Source organism: Neopelma chrysocephalum, unplaced genomic scaffold (genome assembly GCF_003984885.1).
Source record: "Neopelma chrysocephalum unplaced genomic scaffold, ASM398488v2 Primary Assembly neopelma1_65b, whole genome shotgun sequence".
In the NCBI taxonomy this organism is placed as follows: Eukaryota; Metazoa; Chordata; class Aves; order Passeriformes; family Pipridae; genus Neopelma; species Neopelma chrysocephalum.
Genome location: NW_020897723.1, coordinates 4,075,468 through 4,087,836, shown reverse-complemented (window position 1 = coordinate 4,087,836; position 12,369 = coordinate 4,075,468). Strand labels below are relative to the sequence as shown.

General features: G+C 48.0%; 1 long non-coding RNA gene across 3 annotated transcripts in view; it reads left to right on the top strand.

Moving 5' to 3' along the window:
* Positions 1–12,369, top strand: part of LOC113967979 — a 133,617-nt gene that overhangs the window by 33,021 nt on the left and 88,227 nt on the right. For all 3 annotated transcript variants that reach the window (XR_003534324.1, XR_003534323.1, XR_003534325.1), the window contains one exon: positions 9,882–10,063. This is a non-coding gene — a long non-coding RNA (uncharacterized LOC113967979). The remainder of the gene's footprint in view (positions 1–9,881; positions 10,064–12,369) is intronic.

Below are 12,369 nucleotides of genomic sequence, written 5' to 3'. Positions count from 1 at the left end.
CATTATCTGCTTCCATCCTGTTGCTGCGATTGCAAAAGAGAACAAATGAAATTCTATCAAAGGGGAGCTCCTCTCCCTCCTCCCAGTGGAGGAGCTGTGGCCGCTGAGGCAGACGAGAGCAGTTCCAGCAGAGACTGTGCTGAGGCACATGCATGCTCCTCTTCCCTCACCCCCAGCAGAGGCTGTGCTGAGACACATGTATGCTCCTCTTCCCTCACCCCCACAGGTGACTGAGTGCTCTGTGCCCGGCTCTGGATCCACATCCATCTCGCCTCCCTGCTGGATCCCAAGCACGTCTTTCCCAATCCCTCTTCATTGTTGGCTCGATCAGCTCCTGGGAGATCCCCAGCTTTCAGCCATCACCACAGGTGATGCAGCAGCATGTGCTGAGCTCTTCTGCTCCTGTAGCACACCCAAGGAGGGGCAGCCGTAGCTCACACCCACTGTTGCCTGGTTTCCTTGCCTCCTTCTTCAAGGAGAAACACTTTCAGGGAACTGGGGTCTGAATGCTGACCATCTGCTCCACCAGGCCTGGATCACAAAGTCCAGCTGTTTGGTATTGCAGACCCCGCAACTTGCCAGCACACACTGGACTTTTTGAAAGACTTTGGGAAAGCAGACAGCATTTGTGAAAAGTGCTGTTCAATATGGATACGTGTACACTGAACTAAGAGATAATAGGAGCTCTTCATGTAGTGTGGTTGGAAATGCATCCTTTTCAGGAAGCCGTGTGCTCCTGTCATTGATGAGGAGTGAGCCCAAGGGAGTTCAGCACAAAATCTTTAGGTGGTGTATAATAATATCCACATGGTTCCTTTGTGCCTTGGAAGTATCTGACACTGTCTCAGTCACAGTGGGATGTTCTTTTGGGCATAGAAACTGCATTAAAGAACAATATGCTCGGGATAGATCTACCAGGAATTGCTGGTTTTTTGCTCTTTGATGGAAGGTGGCTTCACTTTTTTTGTTGTGTGAGGTAGGTATATTTAAGTTCACTTGACAGGAAGCCTCTTGACTTCAGCAAGAAGGCATTACAGGCAACTCTGGCTTAGATGCCAAACAACTTCCCAGTCTTGTTGCTGCTCCTATGAAAGAGAAGAAAAGGATTTCTCAAAAATAAATCGTATTTGACCTGTAATTGGAGAGCATAGTTTGGCAGATGGAAAGGGAGGAAATGAGGGATCGGCACTGGGAAAGATACAGGCAAAATACCACCTGATTTCTGTCTACTGAAAAGGCAGCTCTTTGCTGGGACTCTGCCTCTGCACAGCTCCCTGTCTCAGTCTGTGAGTGCTGAGCTGGGGACTCCTCCAGTCTGACATTGTGTGAGCTGTGACTGCTCTCGCAGAAGGAAAGGTGACTGATCTGAGCTAACTGACAAACCCCTGGAGAGCTGTTTAGCATCAAAGATATTTAGCTAGCCATAAGCAAAGAATAATTTTCAAACACTCTAGGAAGTAAAATTGTACAGATTTTGAAGATACCAAAAGTGATGGATCATTATTACCTGGTATTAGGAATTATTTTTCCCGTTTCTGTGTAGAAAAGTCAGGTGCATGCTGGTAGATGGAAGGAGCTGCAATCCTGTGTAGCCTTAGTGCCTTAGTTCAGAATATCCTGGGCATAGTGGAATCAGGGAAGACTCTTCCTTCTTTTTAGGACACAGGGATCATCTCCAAGCCCATCATTCCTGAAATGTCTTTTAATTGCTGAAGGGACAGTCTGTCTGAGGCAAGTCACTGAGCAGGGGACTGTGGTGAGGTCTGCCAGCACCCAGAGGTCCACAGCAGTGGAGCCAGATGTATACTCCTCTCCTGGCCTCCTTCAGAGGCACACAGAGCCTTGGGAAGGGCAGGGGCTGCTAGCCCCCTCTTTGATGTACCTGCAGTACTGTTGCATTCTAGTAAGAATGTTGGGAATGAATGTAGGGCTTGAAAGTGCCAGTCAGCACCCAAATAATACTGAAATAATATAAATGCAGCAGCAAAGCTGATGCAGTTCCTATTAGACAACTGTGCTATATAGCCCCTGTAAGAGAGATCTGAGGAGGCACTGCAAATTCCCTTCCCCATCCCAGTCAAAGGAGCCTGATCTGCTTTGAAAGCCTGCATTTTTTTCCAGAACATCAAGGGTTTAGTTCCTTTGGACCTGACTGCAAATCCAGGAGCCTTTGTATGTATTCCACAGGGCTCTGTCCCTGCAAACAGACTCCTTTGGTTTGCAAGTGAGTCAGGCCCAGGACTTGCTCTATCTTCTCTCTCTTTATATTTGTATCACTGTTCTAGGGTGCTACAGAGAGGAGATGAAAAGAAGCTTGGAAGTCTGCTTCTATTAAAGTGTGAATTTATTTTTAAACCTCTTAAATTATTTACTTTGTCTACTTCTTTTTAATGACAGGTGAATATGTTTATGACTTGTTCTCTTTCCCAAGGTAGCACTTGGCATGAAAGGAATTAATCACTTGTAGAGTAAATGCAGCTGATGTTAATTTTCAAATAAAGTTTCAGCTTTGCTGAAATTTCAGAAAGTAAGTAGTGTTTTATAAATTAAACCCTGCTTTGTGTGCTTTCTTTTTAAAGAAGGCTTGCCATTTGGAAAGGCAGCAGGAACAGAAGACAAACACAGTAGATGAGGGAAACTTGTCTTTAAGGATATACTCCATCAGCCATCAGTACACAGCTGTGAGAGATGCCTGTGGCAGCCCATCAGCTGTACATGGAGTGAAACATGTACAGCAGCACCCCAACACCTCTGGCAGGAATTGGTTCAGTGGCAAATTGCTGGTCTGTGGTAGGAGCTGCTGCTTTGAACTGACAGGGTGATTAAACTGGTTGCTTCCCTCTGTGAGAGCACATGCCCTGTGCTCTACCAGGGAAACCTCGTTCTGCTTCAGAGTGGTGCAGATTCTGATCCCATCAGAGCTGAACTGAAAGGATCCTGCGCTGCCAGGCACTGCCAGCAGGACTGGCCAACAGAGAGATTAAAGTGACAAGGTAACTGTGTGTCTCTGCCCATGCAGGGCCTTTGGGAAGGGCTTCCAAGTGACAAGGACCCCTGGGACTCTCAGTACAAGTGACACTCGCTGGGTGTGCAGCAGAGCTTAGGGCTCTGCACAGCCGGTCTGGTGCTGCAGCAGGAGCTCTTGGGGCTGTGAGCACCACAGGACTGGGGTTGTTAGTGCTGACACTCCAGACATGACTAAGCCATTTTGGTAAAAGAGGTGGAATCTGACGGTTTTACTATTTAATTGTTTCTCGTAGGTTTCAAATAAAAAATAAATTGGCTTCTTTTAAAAGAACAAACTGTGGAAAAGCTTTGGTGAGCAGAAGCAAGTGGTCTCTGAAGCATGGCAGGCGTCTTCGTGTTCACAGACAGCTAATGAGCCTTCAAGGCGCAGTGCAGAGGGCGCTGGACTGAAAAGCAAATGCCTCCAGAGCTCTGGGTTTGCCTTGAGGCACCTGGGAATAGAAATGTGCCAGAGGAAGTGGGGCGAGGGGAGGTTTTGGGTTCTGAGCACACCACAGCATTGGGCTAGGCTGTCCTGGGGCAAGCACTGGCTGGAGCAGGACTGCAGTACCCGTGGGTGAGCTCCTGGGTCCTGGGGCTTTCCTCAGCGCCTTTGTTCAGGTGGAAGCTGCAGAGCTTGGCCGTTCTTCTCGGGCTCTTTGCACCTTTAGCTTTGCTCCTAAGGGCTGGTATGAGCTGGGCTATCTGTATCAGCTGCAGTTTGCCAGTGAAGGTATGTTCTGGATTATTTGGAGGACTTTGTTTGCAAAGACCCTGGGATCCATCAGAAAATGGCTGTAAGGAAAATGCCTTTCATCGTTCAAGATAAAGAAGATCACAAGGCCTTGGAGACATCACTTCACTCAGGAATTAAATTGCAGGAGTCATCTGGTGTCAAATAAGTTTCATTTAATAGGTTACTCAAATAAAGTTTCTGTAGAAATCAATATCACTTTTTCCTGCAGTTGACAGCTCAAGACATTGAAAATGGCATTTTTCATATAAGGTTTATTTAATTTTAGGAGGAAGAATCCCTCCCATACCTTCTGCTTGGCCCGGGCAGCTCTGGTACCAGGATAACAGCCTGCTGAGGTGGAAACCTGCCCTGTCCTTACCCAGGGGGACAATGTGAGGCCAGTTTAACACAGACTTGCCAGTCTCAGGTGCAGTAAGGAGAACAAGTGTGGAAATTGCTTCTCCTTGGAGGGTACAGCTCCAGGAGGCAGATGCCAAGGGACAGGAGATGGGGGTGGTGGTGCTAGGCAGTGGGTAGCAGCTGGCTGGGATGCTTGGCCATGCACCAGCCCTGGAGCTGCTGGTGGGGCTTGTGGGGGGCTGGTGCTGAGCATGTTGTGCTCCCCCATGTGGGGACGGCTATTGGATATCAGGGTGGCTACTGGGATGTCAGGGGCAGCTTCTGCTTTCTGACAGCTCCTTGCTGTGGATGGGAGAGGCTGTTGGGCTGTGGGAGGGCCAAGAGTGGCTGCACCCCTGTGCATGCTGGCTGTGCTCAGCCTCATTGCTCTGAGAGCGCAGGAAGGACCTTTCAGGCCATGGTTGGAGCAACTTACAGCAGCTAATCCAGAGCTGATGGCAGCTCCCTGCTCCCCACCTGCCTGACAGAATCAAGTACTATGTAAAACCACCTGAGCTTTTAATGACCTCTTGCAGACACAAACTGACCATCTAACTTTGCACAATTCACTGAGATTCCATTTTACTCAAGGAAATAAAAATGATAGTTTAAACCATTTCAAATATAGCTGTAAATCCCTAACAACATTAACCTTTTCTAAAGTGTTAAACTGATCCCGCGTGGATTCTCAAAAGTGCTATTAGGAGGAGGCATGAGATGCTCTCTCCTGAACTTCATGTTCCCAAAGTAAATAACAAGCCATACTGAGTGGGGTTTATTAGCTTTTTGTCAGTGCCTGCCTGTCTCCTCCCTTTGTTCTGAGTCATCTAATACAGGCACTTGTGCTTGGTGAAGGCAAAAGTTCATGGACAGCATCACAGATGTGGGGAGGGGACTAGGGGGATACTGGGGTCCAGTGGGGGCACAGCAGCTGCTGAGGGAGAGTGAGAAGCATGAGACTGTCTGGCCTGTGCAGCCAAGCAGCTCCCTTTGAAGGGATCTCAGGCTCTGGTGTTCAGTTGTCAGGAGGGCTTGGCTGGAGACAGCAAGAGTAGGAAGGGTTTTATGAGGCTTCTGGCTTCATTTTAAAAGACCAGATATGCCAGATTGGTGCACTGGCTGAGAGAAGGGGATGAGGACACTGGCCTCTCTGGGGCCACAGAGAATTGCTCCTAAAAGGGTAAGGTGGCCTAAAGGAAACACTTTTTTGATAATAACACCACAGTCCTGCCCAGGCAGGAAAAAACAGATCAGGGCCTTTTGACTAAGAATATACTCCTGACATGGCACATGTATCCGTGACAGTTTAACAAGATGAATACCATAATAAGAAAGCTGAGAAAAAGGAAGAACGTAAACATAAACATGAATGAACACTGGGATTTAAGGTTTAAGGTACATTTGCAGATACCCCAAATGTTCGTAATCTCACAGCCACGAAGAAGACATCTCCAGTATTAAAAAGCCTCTTGATCAAGACAGAACTTATGAAAGTAGCTGCTGCATGGAGCAATATTTCCTAAACATTGCTTAAAAAAAGGAGATGGGAATAGATACTAGCAGGGACTAGTCTGAGACTGGGAAAGGAGGGTGGGTGAGCAGGGCCAGAGCACTGGAGCTGCAGGTTGAAGAGGTTTGCAGAGGGCCTTGCTCTGACCCTCTGAAGCCTGCAGCAGGGATTTGTGTGCTGTCAGGAAGAGGAGGCATGAAGAAACATTTAGCTCTAAGAAAGGACGAGTTCACATTCTGTCCTTAATGCTTGTAATTCCTACAAGCAGTAATATTGATTCCTGGGGCTGTGCTGACTATAGCACAAGTGGGCAACAACTGGTAGGAGGAATTTCCCAGCCCTGCAGTGTTGGGTTCCTCTGAAGATGCTGAGTGATTTGTAGGTTCCCAGCAGCTGCAACCCAGTAATGCCAGAGGCTTGTGAGCTGCATGTGATCAGGTACATCCTAGCTGCAGGTTCTGTTGCAGAAGCTGAACAGGGAAGCAGCTTTGTACCATCAGTGCTCTTCGATGCTTTCCAGTTTCCTGCTGTCATAGTCCCATGCCAGGGGCCCTTGGGCTATAAGAACACTTCATGGTTCCCATCTTTTCATAGCTACAGAGCTTTCAGTAGTATAAAGTTGATTTTTATTTGAACATATTTGTCATATTAACCTAAACCATGGGCCTGGGCTGCAGTTTGCCCCTCTGATAAACAAGGATAAGCATAACCAGTACTAGCTGAGAAAGGAGAGTGTTATTGAATGCATTCTCCCATGTCCGTGACTCATTCAAAGAGCCAGTGAAAGGGTGGCACAAGCCCATATTCCAGGGATATGATGCCAAGTGTCTCAGGCTAGCTGGGCTAGAGCTCTGACCCTTGTCTGCAGGACCTCAGTCCTCTACATTAGTTATGTTTCCCTGGACAAAAACAGCAAGATGTGGATAAACCTGAGATAAATATGGTTTCTATAGTCCTTGGCACTTCTTTAGCAGAGGGAAGTTAACCAATGTAGTTTGTTAAATGTCTTACAACTCTTTTTCAGTCATGGTTATCCATAGGTGACCATCTATTTCCAACTGTGGAAGTGGCAGGGTTTGCTGCAGCAAATTCCTTTGGCTGCCAAAGCGAGGTCTAGGGCTTGGTGCTTACCATGCTGCTGCAGTACAGATACATCCTTTAAGCATCAAGAAAGAGATGTAGATTGGCTTTTTTTTTTTCTTCAAAAAATGACATTTTGAAGTAGGTTAAATCTACCACTTTTCCACATTTTCTTAGAGAGAGATTTTGTCTGGGTGTTGTACGTGCTTTCCATGAGAAATTATTTATGAGCTCCTCAGTCCCTCATCTACTCTTCTTGATGTAACAATAGTAGATCTGGAGGAATGACCAAGGTTAGTTTTATAGTCTTGCTTCAGATGTAGTGCCAAGTTATTCAGTGCTTCGTTTTGTTAGTGCCTGAACCAAGGGGCAATTTATCTCAGCAATGTCCTTCAGATTATACCTATATACCATTTTACCAATAAGGCATGCACCTGCTGCTCCAGTCCCAGAAGAAATCAATGTTTCATTTCAGAGATGCCAGTTCTTTGCTCTCCCTCCTTTTGCCATTCTTATGAAGACAAACTTTTTAGGGGGCATGGGAAGAAATACAGAAGAATTGTGGAAAAACCTCCCCTACTTCAGCTACGACATCCTGTTCAATTTTGAATCATAAAGAAGCTCACTGAGGGCAAGGTCATCAGGGTTTAAGTGGTGAATATACATGAACAGGATGGGACATGCCCTTTGTTGGGGTCTGTATGGATGGGATGGGGCACACCCTTTGTTGGGGTCCCCTCTAGATGATGAGCCTAGACTGCTGCAGCCCTGGAAGGAAGGGTACAGTGTGACCATGGCATTGCTGTCTTTGCTGGGCAAATGCAAAGCTGTAGCTCAGTTCCTTGCTCACAGCCAGTTATCTATCTTGGCACTGGTGTAATTCTAATACATACTTTATTGCTTGTCAATATTTTAACCTTTCTGGCACATTATCCCCTAGGGCAAACGAGCAGCCTTAATAATATAGCTGATAATTATCGTCCTGGTGACTAGAGTTATCACTAGGGTCCTGTATAAATCACGTGGAAAAGATGACAGATTTCACTGGCTGCTCATTACAAAAATGGGAAGAGGTGACAGCTTAATGGGGAAGGTAATAAAACCAACAATAAAGTAATTTATAATATAGGCAATGATTCTCAGGCTTTTCTATTTGTTTTCATGCTAATAGAAGATAAATGTCATATTAGGAATAAGACCTGAAATTTCTATTGAAAATATTTGGAAAATTTCATTAAATATCAGCAATTCCCAGCTCAAGAAGTGGCAGCATGGGTCTTAATTACCTGTCTTAATTACCTGTATGAGGTCCTTAGAACCCAAGTGGGGAATAATAGTATTTGCTTTGCTTTCTTGGTGTGCTGCAAAGGGTGATGTTTCTAAATGCTGGCCACTGGTGGAAAGCAGGACAGCAGTCCTGGCAGGGATCCTGAATTGGGTACATCATGGCTATTTTGATAGGCTGCAGGTTTCACAGGAGATCCAAGCTGTCATAAGCAAAGAACAAGCCTTGAGTGCAGGTGTGAGCCCTGCAGCAGTGCTGGAGTGGTGAGAAAGGGAGGGTGTGTTACAGAGTGGACAAAGGACTAAGACACACTCACCAGAAATATATGACAGACTGGTGTTTGCACCTGTGAGTTACCTGTTAGTATTGCTGGTTGGTCCTCTGGACTGCATGCTATGAAAGTGCATGTGTGCAGCCTTCAGCATTTATACTCCACACTAACAAAAGGTTTGGGAGCATGAATGAGCTGTGGTGGGACTGCAGAGTGAGCAGGAGTGTCCTGGGAAACGGCCACAGCTCCCTGGGTGAGACCAGAGTAACAATGGGCTGAGAGAGCGGCTGAGTGGGGGCTGCCAGCCCAGCTCTGGGCGGGAGCCCGGGGGATCCGGGGAGGGAGCGGGGCTGGGGCTGGAGGTGCTGTGGGCACTGTGGTGTGTTGAGTGGGTGCTGGGGCTGAGCAGGTGAAGACTGGCGTGGTGCTCCCCAGCAAAGTGCGGTTGCTGCCTGGGCATCATCCTGTGCACTGTGGAGCCAGTGCTGCCATGGCTGGGAGAGCAGGAACACCTCTTCCCAGTCAGCAGCCTGGCCTGGGCTGGCTTGGCTCGGGATGGTCTCCTCAGCAGTGATTAATGTGAGGATGTCTCTGGGATGCAAGCTGGGGAAGGGAGAGCAGTGGAAAATATATTTGTGTCTGTGCTTAACATTCACAGTGCATTCTCTTGCATTTCTTCTAAACAAGCACTATGAGGCCTGAGCCCCAGTACCTCTAATCTAGTGAGGGCCTTATTGATCAGGTCTTGCTGTTTGGTCCCCTGAGCTGCCTCGTGTTGCACAAAAGGGATAAATTGCTCCTTATACTTTCAAGAGTCAGAATGTTTTTAGTGTATGTAGACCCATATGATAAATACAGAGGCACAGCTGGGACGAGACTAGCAAAGAGCAGAGGGATAATTAACAGCTGGAACAGCACAAACTAGTTCCCAAGCCCAAGCCCTGAAGGAACACGATACATTCATCATGCTGCTCTCTGGGCTGATGCTGCAGCTCTGGGGTGCATGGTATTGAATTACAGTCTCTAGAAAATATTGTTTGGGGAATGTTGAGGAGAGCTGGTAAACAGTGTGCTAGAAGGTGACAGATACATTTGCAGCTTCATATAGGGCTTTCGTAATAAAAAGAGCCATGTGGGGTTTTCCCCTCTCTGCCTGCCTGTCAGAGCTGGCAGCAGGCAGGCTGCCAGGCTTCGGTGGGGGCCAGCAGGGCTGGCAGCCATTGGGCTGGCTTCCTTCTCGTGACTGTTTTCTTTAAAATATTATTTTGTTACTGTGTGAAGCACTAACAATGGCTGATAAATCTCAAGCCAGATGAAGCACCATCCGTGATTCAGCTGCTGTAGATAACAACATATAGAAGGCTCTTAACACTGGATTTGGACTCAGTCTAGCCCGGACACCCCTTCTGGACTCTCCTGTCTTCAGTGTGGTGTTACAGAGGATGGCACAGAGGCTCCCAGCTCAGAGCTGCTGCTCACATGATCTGGGCACAGCTGGTGATCAGGAGCTGCACTTCAGCCATGTGGAAGATGGAGGCAGCCACAATCTATCTGCTTTGTAAGATGTTTTCCTTTCTATCTCCTTTCTTCACAGGAATTTATTCACAAGACTCTAATCTTGTGAATAGGACCCTTCACTCCTACAAACCTGCCGACGAGTGATGGCAGTGTGCCCCGAGTCGAGCTCACAACATGCTCAGGAGCTGCCTTCCTCTGGAGCATCCTGCATCACAGCCCCAGGGCCCTGAGTGAATCAACAGTGAAGCACACACCAAGGTAAGGGAGGGGGAATCCTGTGTTCTCACTCAAATGCCACATCCTTCTGGCAGCACAAACTAGGTACTTGCTTGCTTCATTGATTAAATGGGGGACTCCCACAGCCACAGTAACCAGTGGTGTCTGTGCACAGGGCGTGAACAGGGGATGAATGGTCAGGTTTTCTCTGTGTGATGATGAAAGGGGAAGTTTTAAGGTGGTTTGCTATCAATTAAAAAAATACCATGAGAATCTTGAAGACAGAAAAAGACACACAAGAGCTGAATACATGGGAAAATCTGCAGCAGCAGTATGCTGCTTCTAGATGGATTTCCCTGCACGTGGAGTGAGTGCTCCCAGCAGCACTGGAGCACGTGATGCACACCTGGATTTCTGGTAAGGATGCATCAGATGCTTTCTGCAGAAGATGTGGGATTTAAGGTTATTCCATCCTTGCTTATGTGCCACCCCCACCCCCAAGGAACACGGGTGGCAACTGGTATGGCATTAAAAATACTGCTCAAGGAATCCTGACTGCGTGGGAGGTCCTGAGCCAGGGAGCTCCGACTCACCTGCTCAGTGAGCTTCTGCTCAGCTTAGAGTTTCTGGATCCTCATGGCATCAGAGTGGCAGAGTGTGGGTCCACCTGCCCAGACTGGCCAGCTGCCAGAGGGGAGCTTTTGTGGTGGAGAGCCAGGCACCCAGGCAGCTGTGGTACCCCAGCAGTGCCAGCCAGGGTTGTTCTGGGGGGCTGCAGTGGGGCAGCTGCTTCCCCTCCAGCTGACTGAGGCAGCAGCTGCTATGGGCTTTGCTTCTGCTCCAGAGTAGTGCTGTGATTACAAGACAAACATAAAGTCACAGAATCATCATCAAAACCTAAAGTAAAGTATTTAGCTCATAAAAAATGTGTCACCTGAACAAATAGAAGAGTTACAGCTTTCCCTTCTCCCTCTTGGAGCCAAGGGGAGAGTGTACCGCTATAGCAGAAGCCTGAGGAGCCAACAGGGGCCAAAGCAGAGGATTTCACTACCCCTGGAGAAGCTCTTTCACATTTATTTGTCATGTGTTTGTATTTAATGCACTGGTTAGGGCCAGGACTTGCAGACAGCCACTGACTGTGCATGTGAATTGGTGTAAACGTTATGTACGACCATCGTCAGCTCTGCTCCCCAGGAAGATTGATACACAGAGTGAATCTTCTCAAGCTGCTTCTGAAAAGATTCATGACACTGCAGTGAAAGTTGTTTCCAATGGGAACCTCTGTGTACTGGTGTCAGCATATATTTTATTCCCCATGACTACAAGGGCTGGTTAGGTTTTGAGCCTCCCACTGAAATGGACCGCATACAATTGCCAGATAATTGGTTCTTTTCCTTGTGGGCTGATGAAGTTATGGTTCACCTCTGACTCCCCCAAGAGCAGCAGGCACAGCACCATGGGCTGCTTATCTCTCATCCAGGTGCTCAGCCTGTCTGTCCCTTCCACGTAGCATGGCCAGAGGGGAAGCCCCAAGAGCAGAGGGCAGGGAGCAGCTGCTGAGTGTGGGTTTGACCCCGGGCTTGCTGCCTGAGCTGTCACAGTGGGGCTGCAGGACTGTGCGGGTTCGTAGGGGGCTGGTCCAGGCTGGGGTGGTGTGGCAGATTCAGCTGCAGAGTGATGCTGAAATCAGGTCACTGTGAGCATTGGTCCTGGACAGGTGCTGTAGCCCAGCTCTGGCCTTTGTCCCTGTGACCATGTACTCACCTGTTGTGGCATGTCACAGCTGCTGCTAGTGCTGGTGCTGCGGCACAGGACACGTGGAACCCTTCAAATCTTGTGCTGATTGTATCTGGCTGCAATTGAAGGCTCAGGAGACCTTGGGAAAGAGCCCTTTGCCTGCCTCCCTGTCTGATTGATCTTACCAAGGGGCCATGACTGATCTTGAAAATCTTCCTGCTCCCAACTGAGCAGTCACAGAGAAGCATCAGATATCCATCTTCCCCCTTTGGTCTTGTCCTCCTTTGGATAATGATTCTCTCCTCCAACACACCTTCTGCTAGACCTCCTTGGTGTGCAAACATGTGGCTCCTCTGTGCTGGCATTTTAGAGTGGGATTGAGCAGTGTTGCTGCTTGGAGCCATCCTGTTGCTTGCTCCTCTCCTCCTCCTTGCAGGTTTGTACAGCATCTTCACCCAGTGTGAGAAGAATCCGGGGGTGAGGTGGCGTAGGGTGGTGGGAATGCTGCCACTGGGAAGGCCATGCATGCCAGAAATATCATTTCATCAGAAAGATCCTAAAAGAACTGAGTCTGCCAATCAAGCACTCTACAAACAAAGATTAATGTGCAC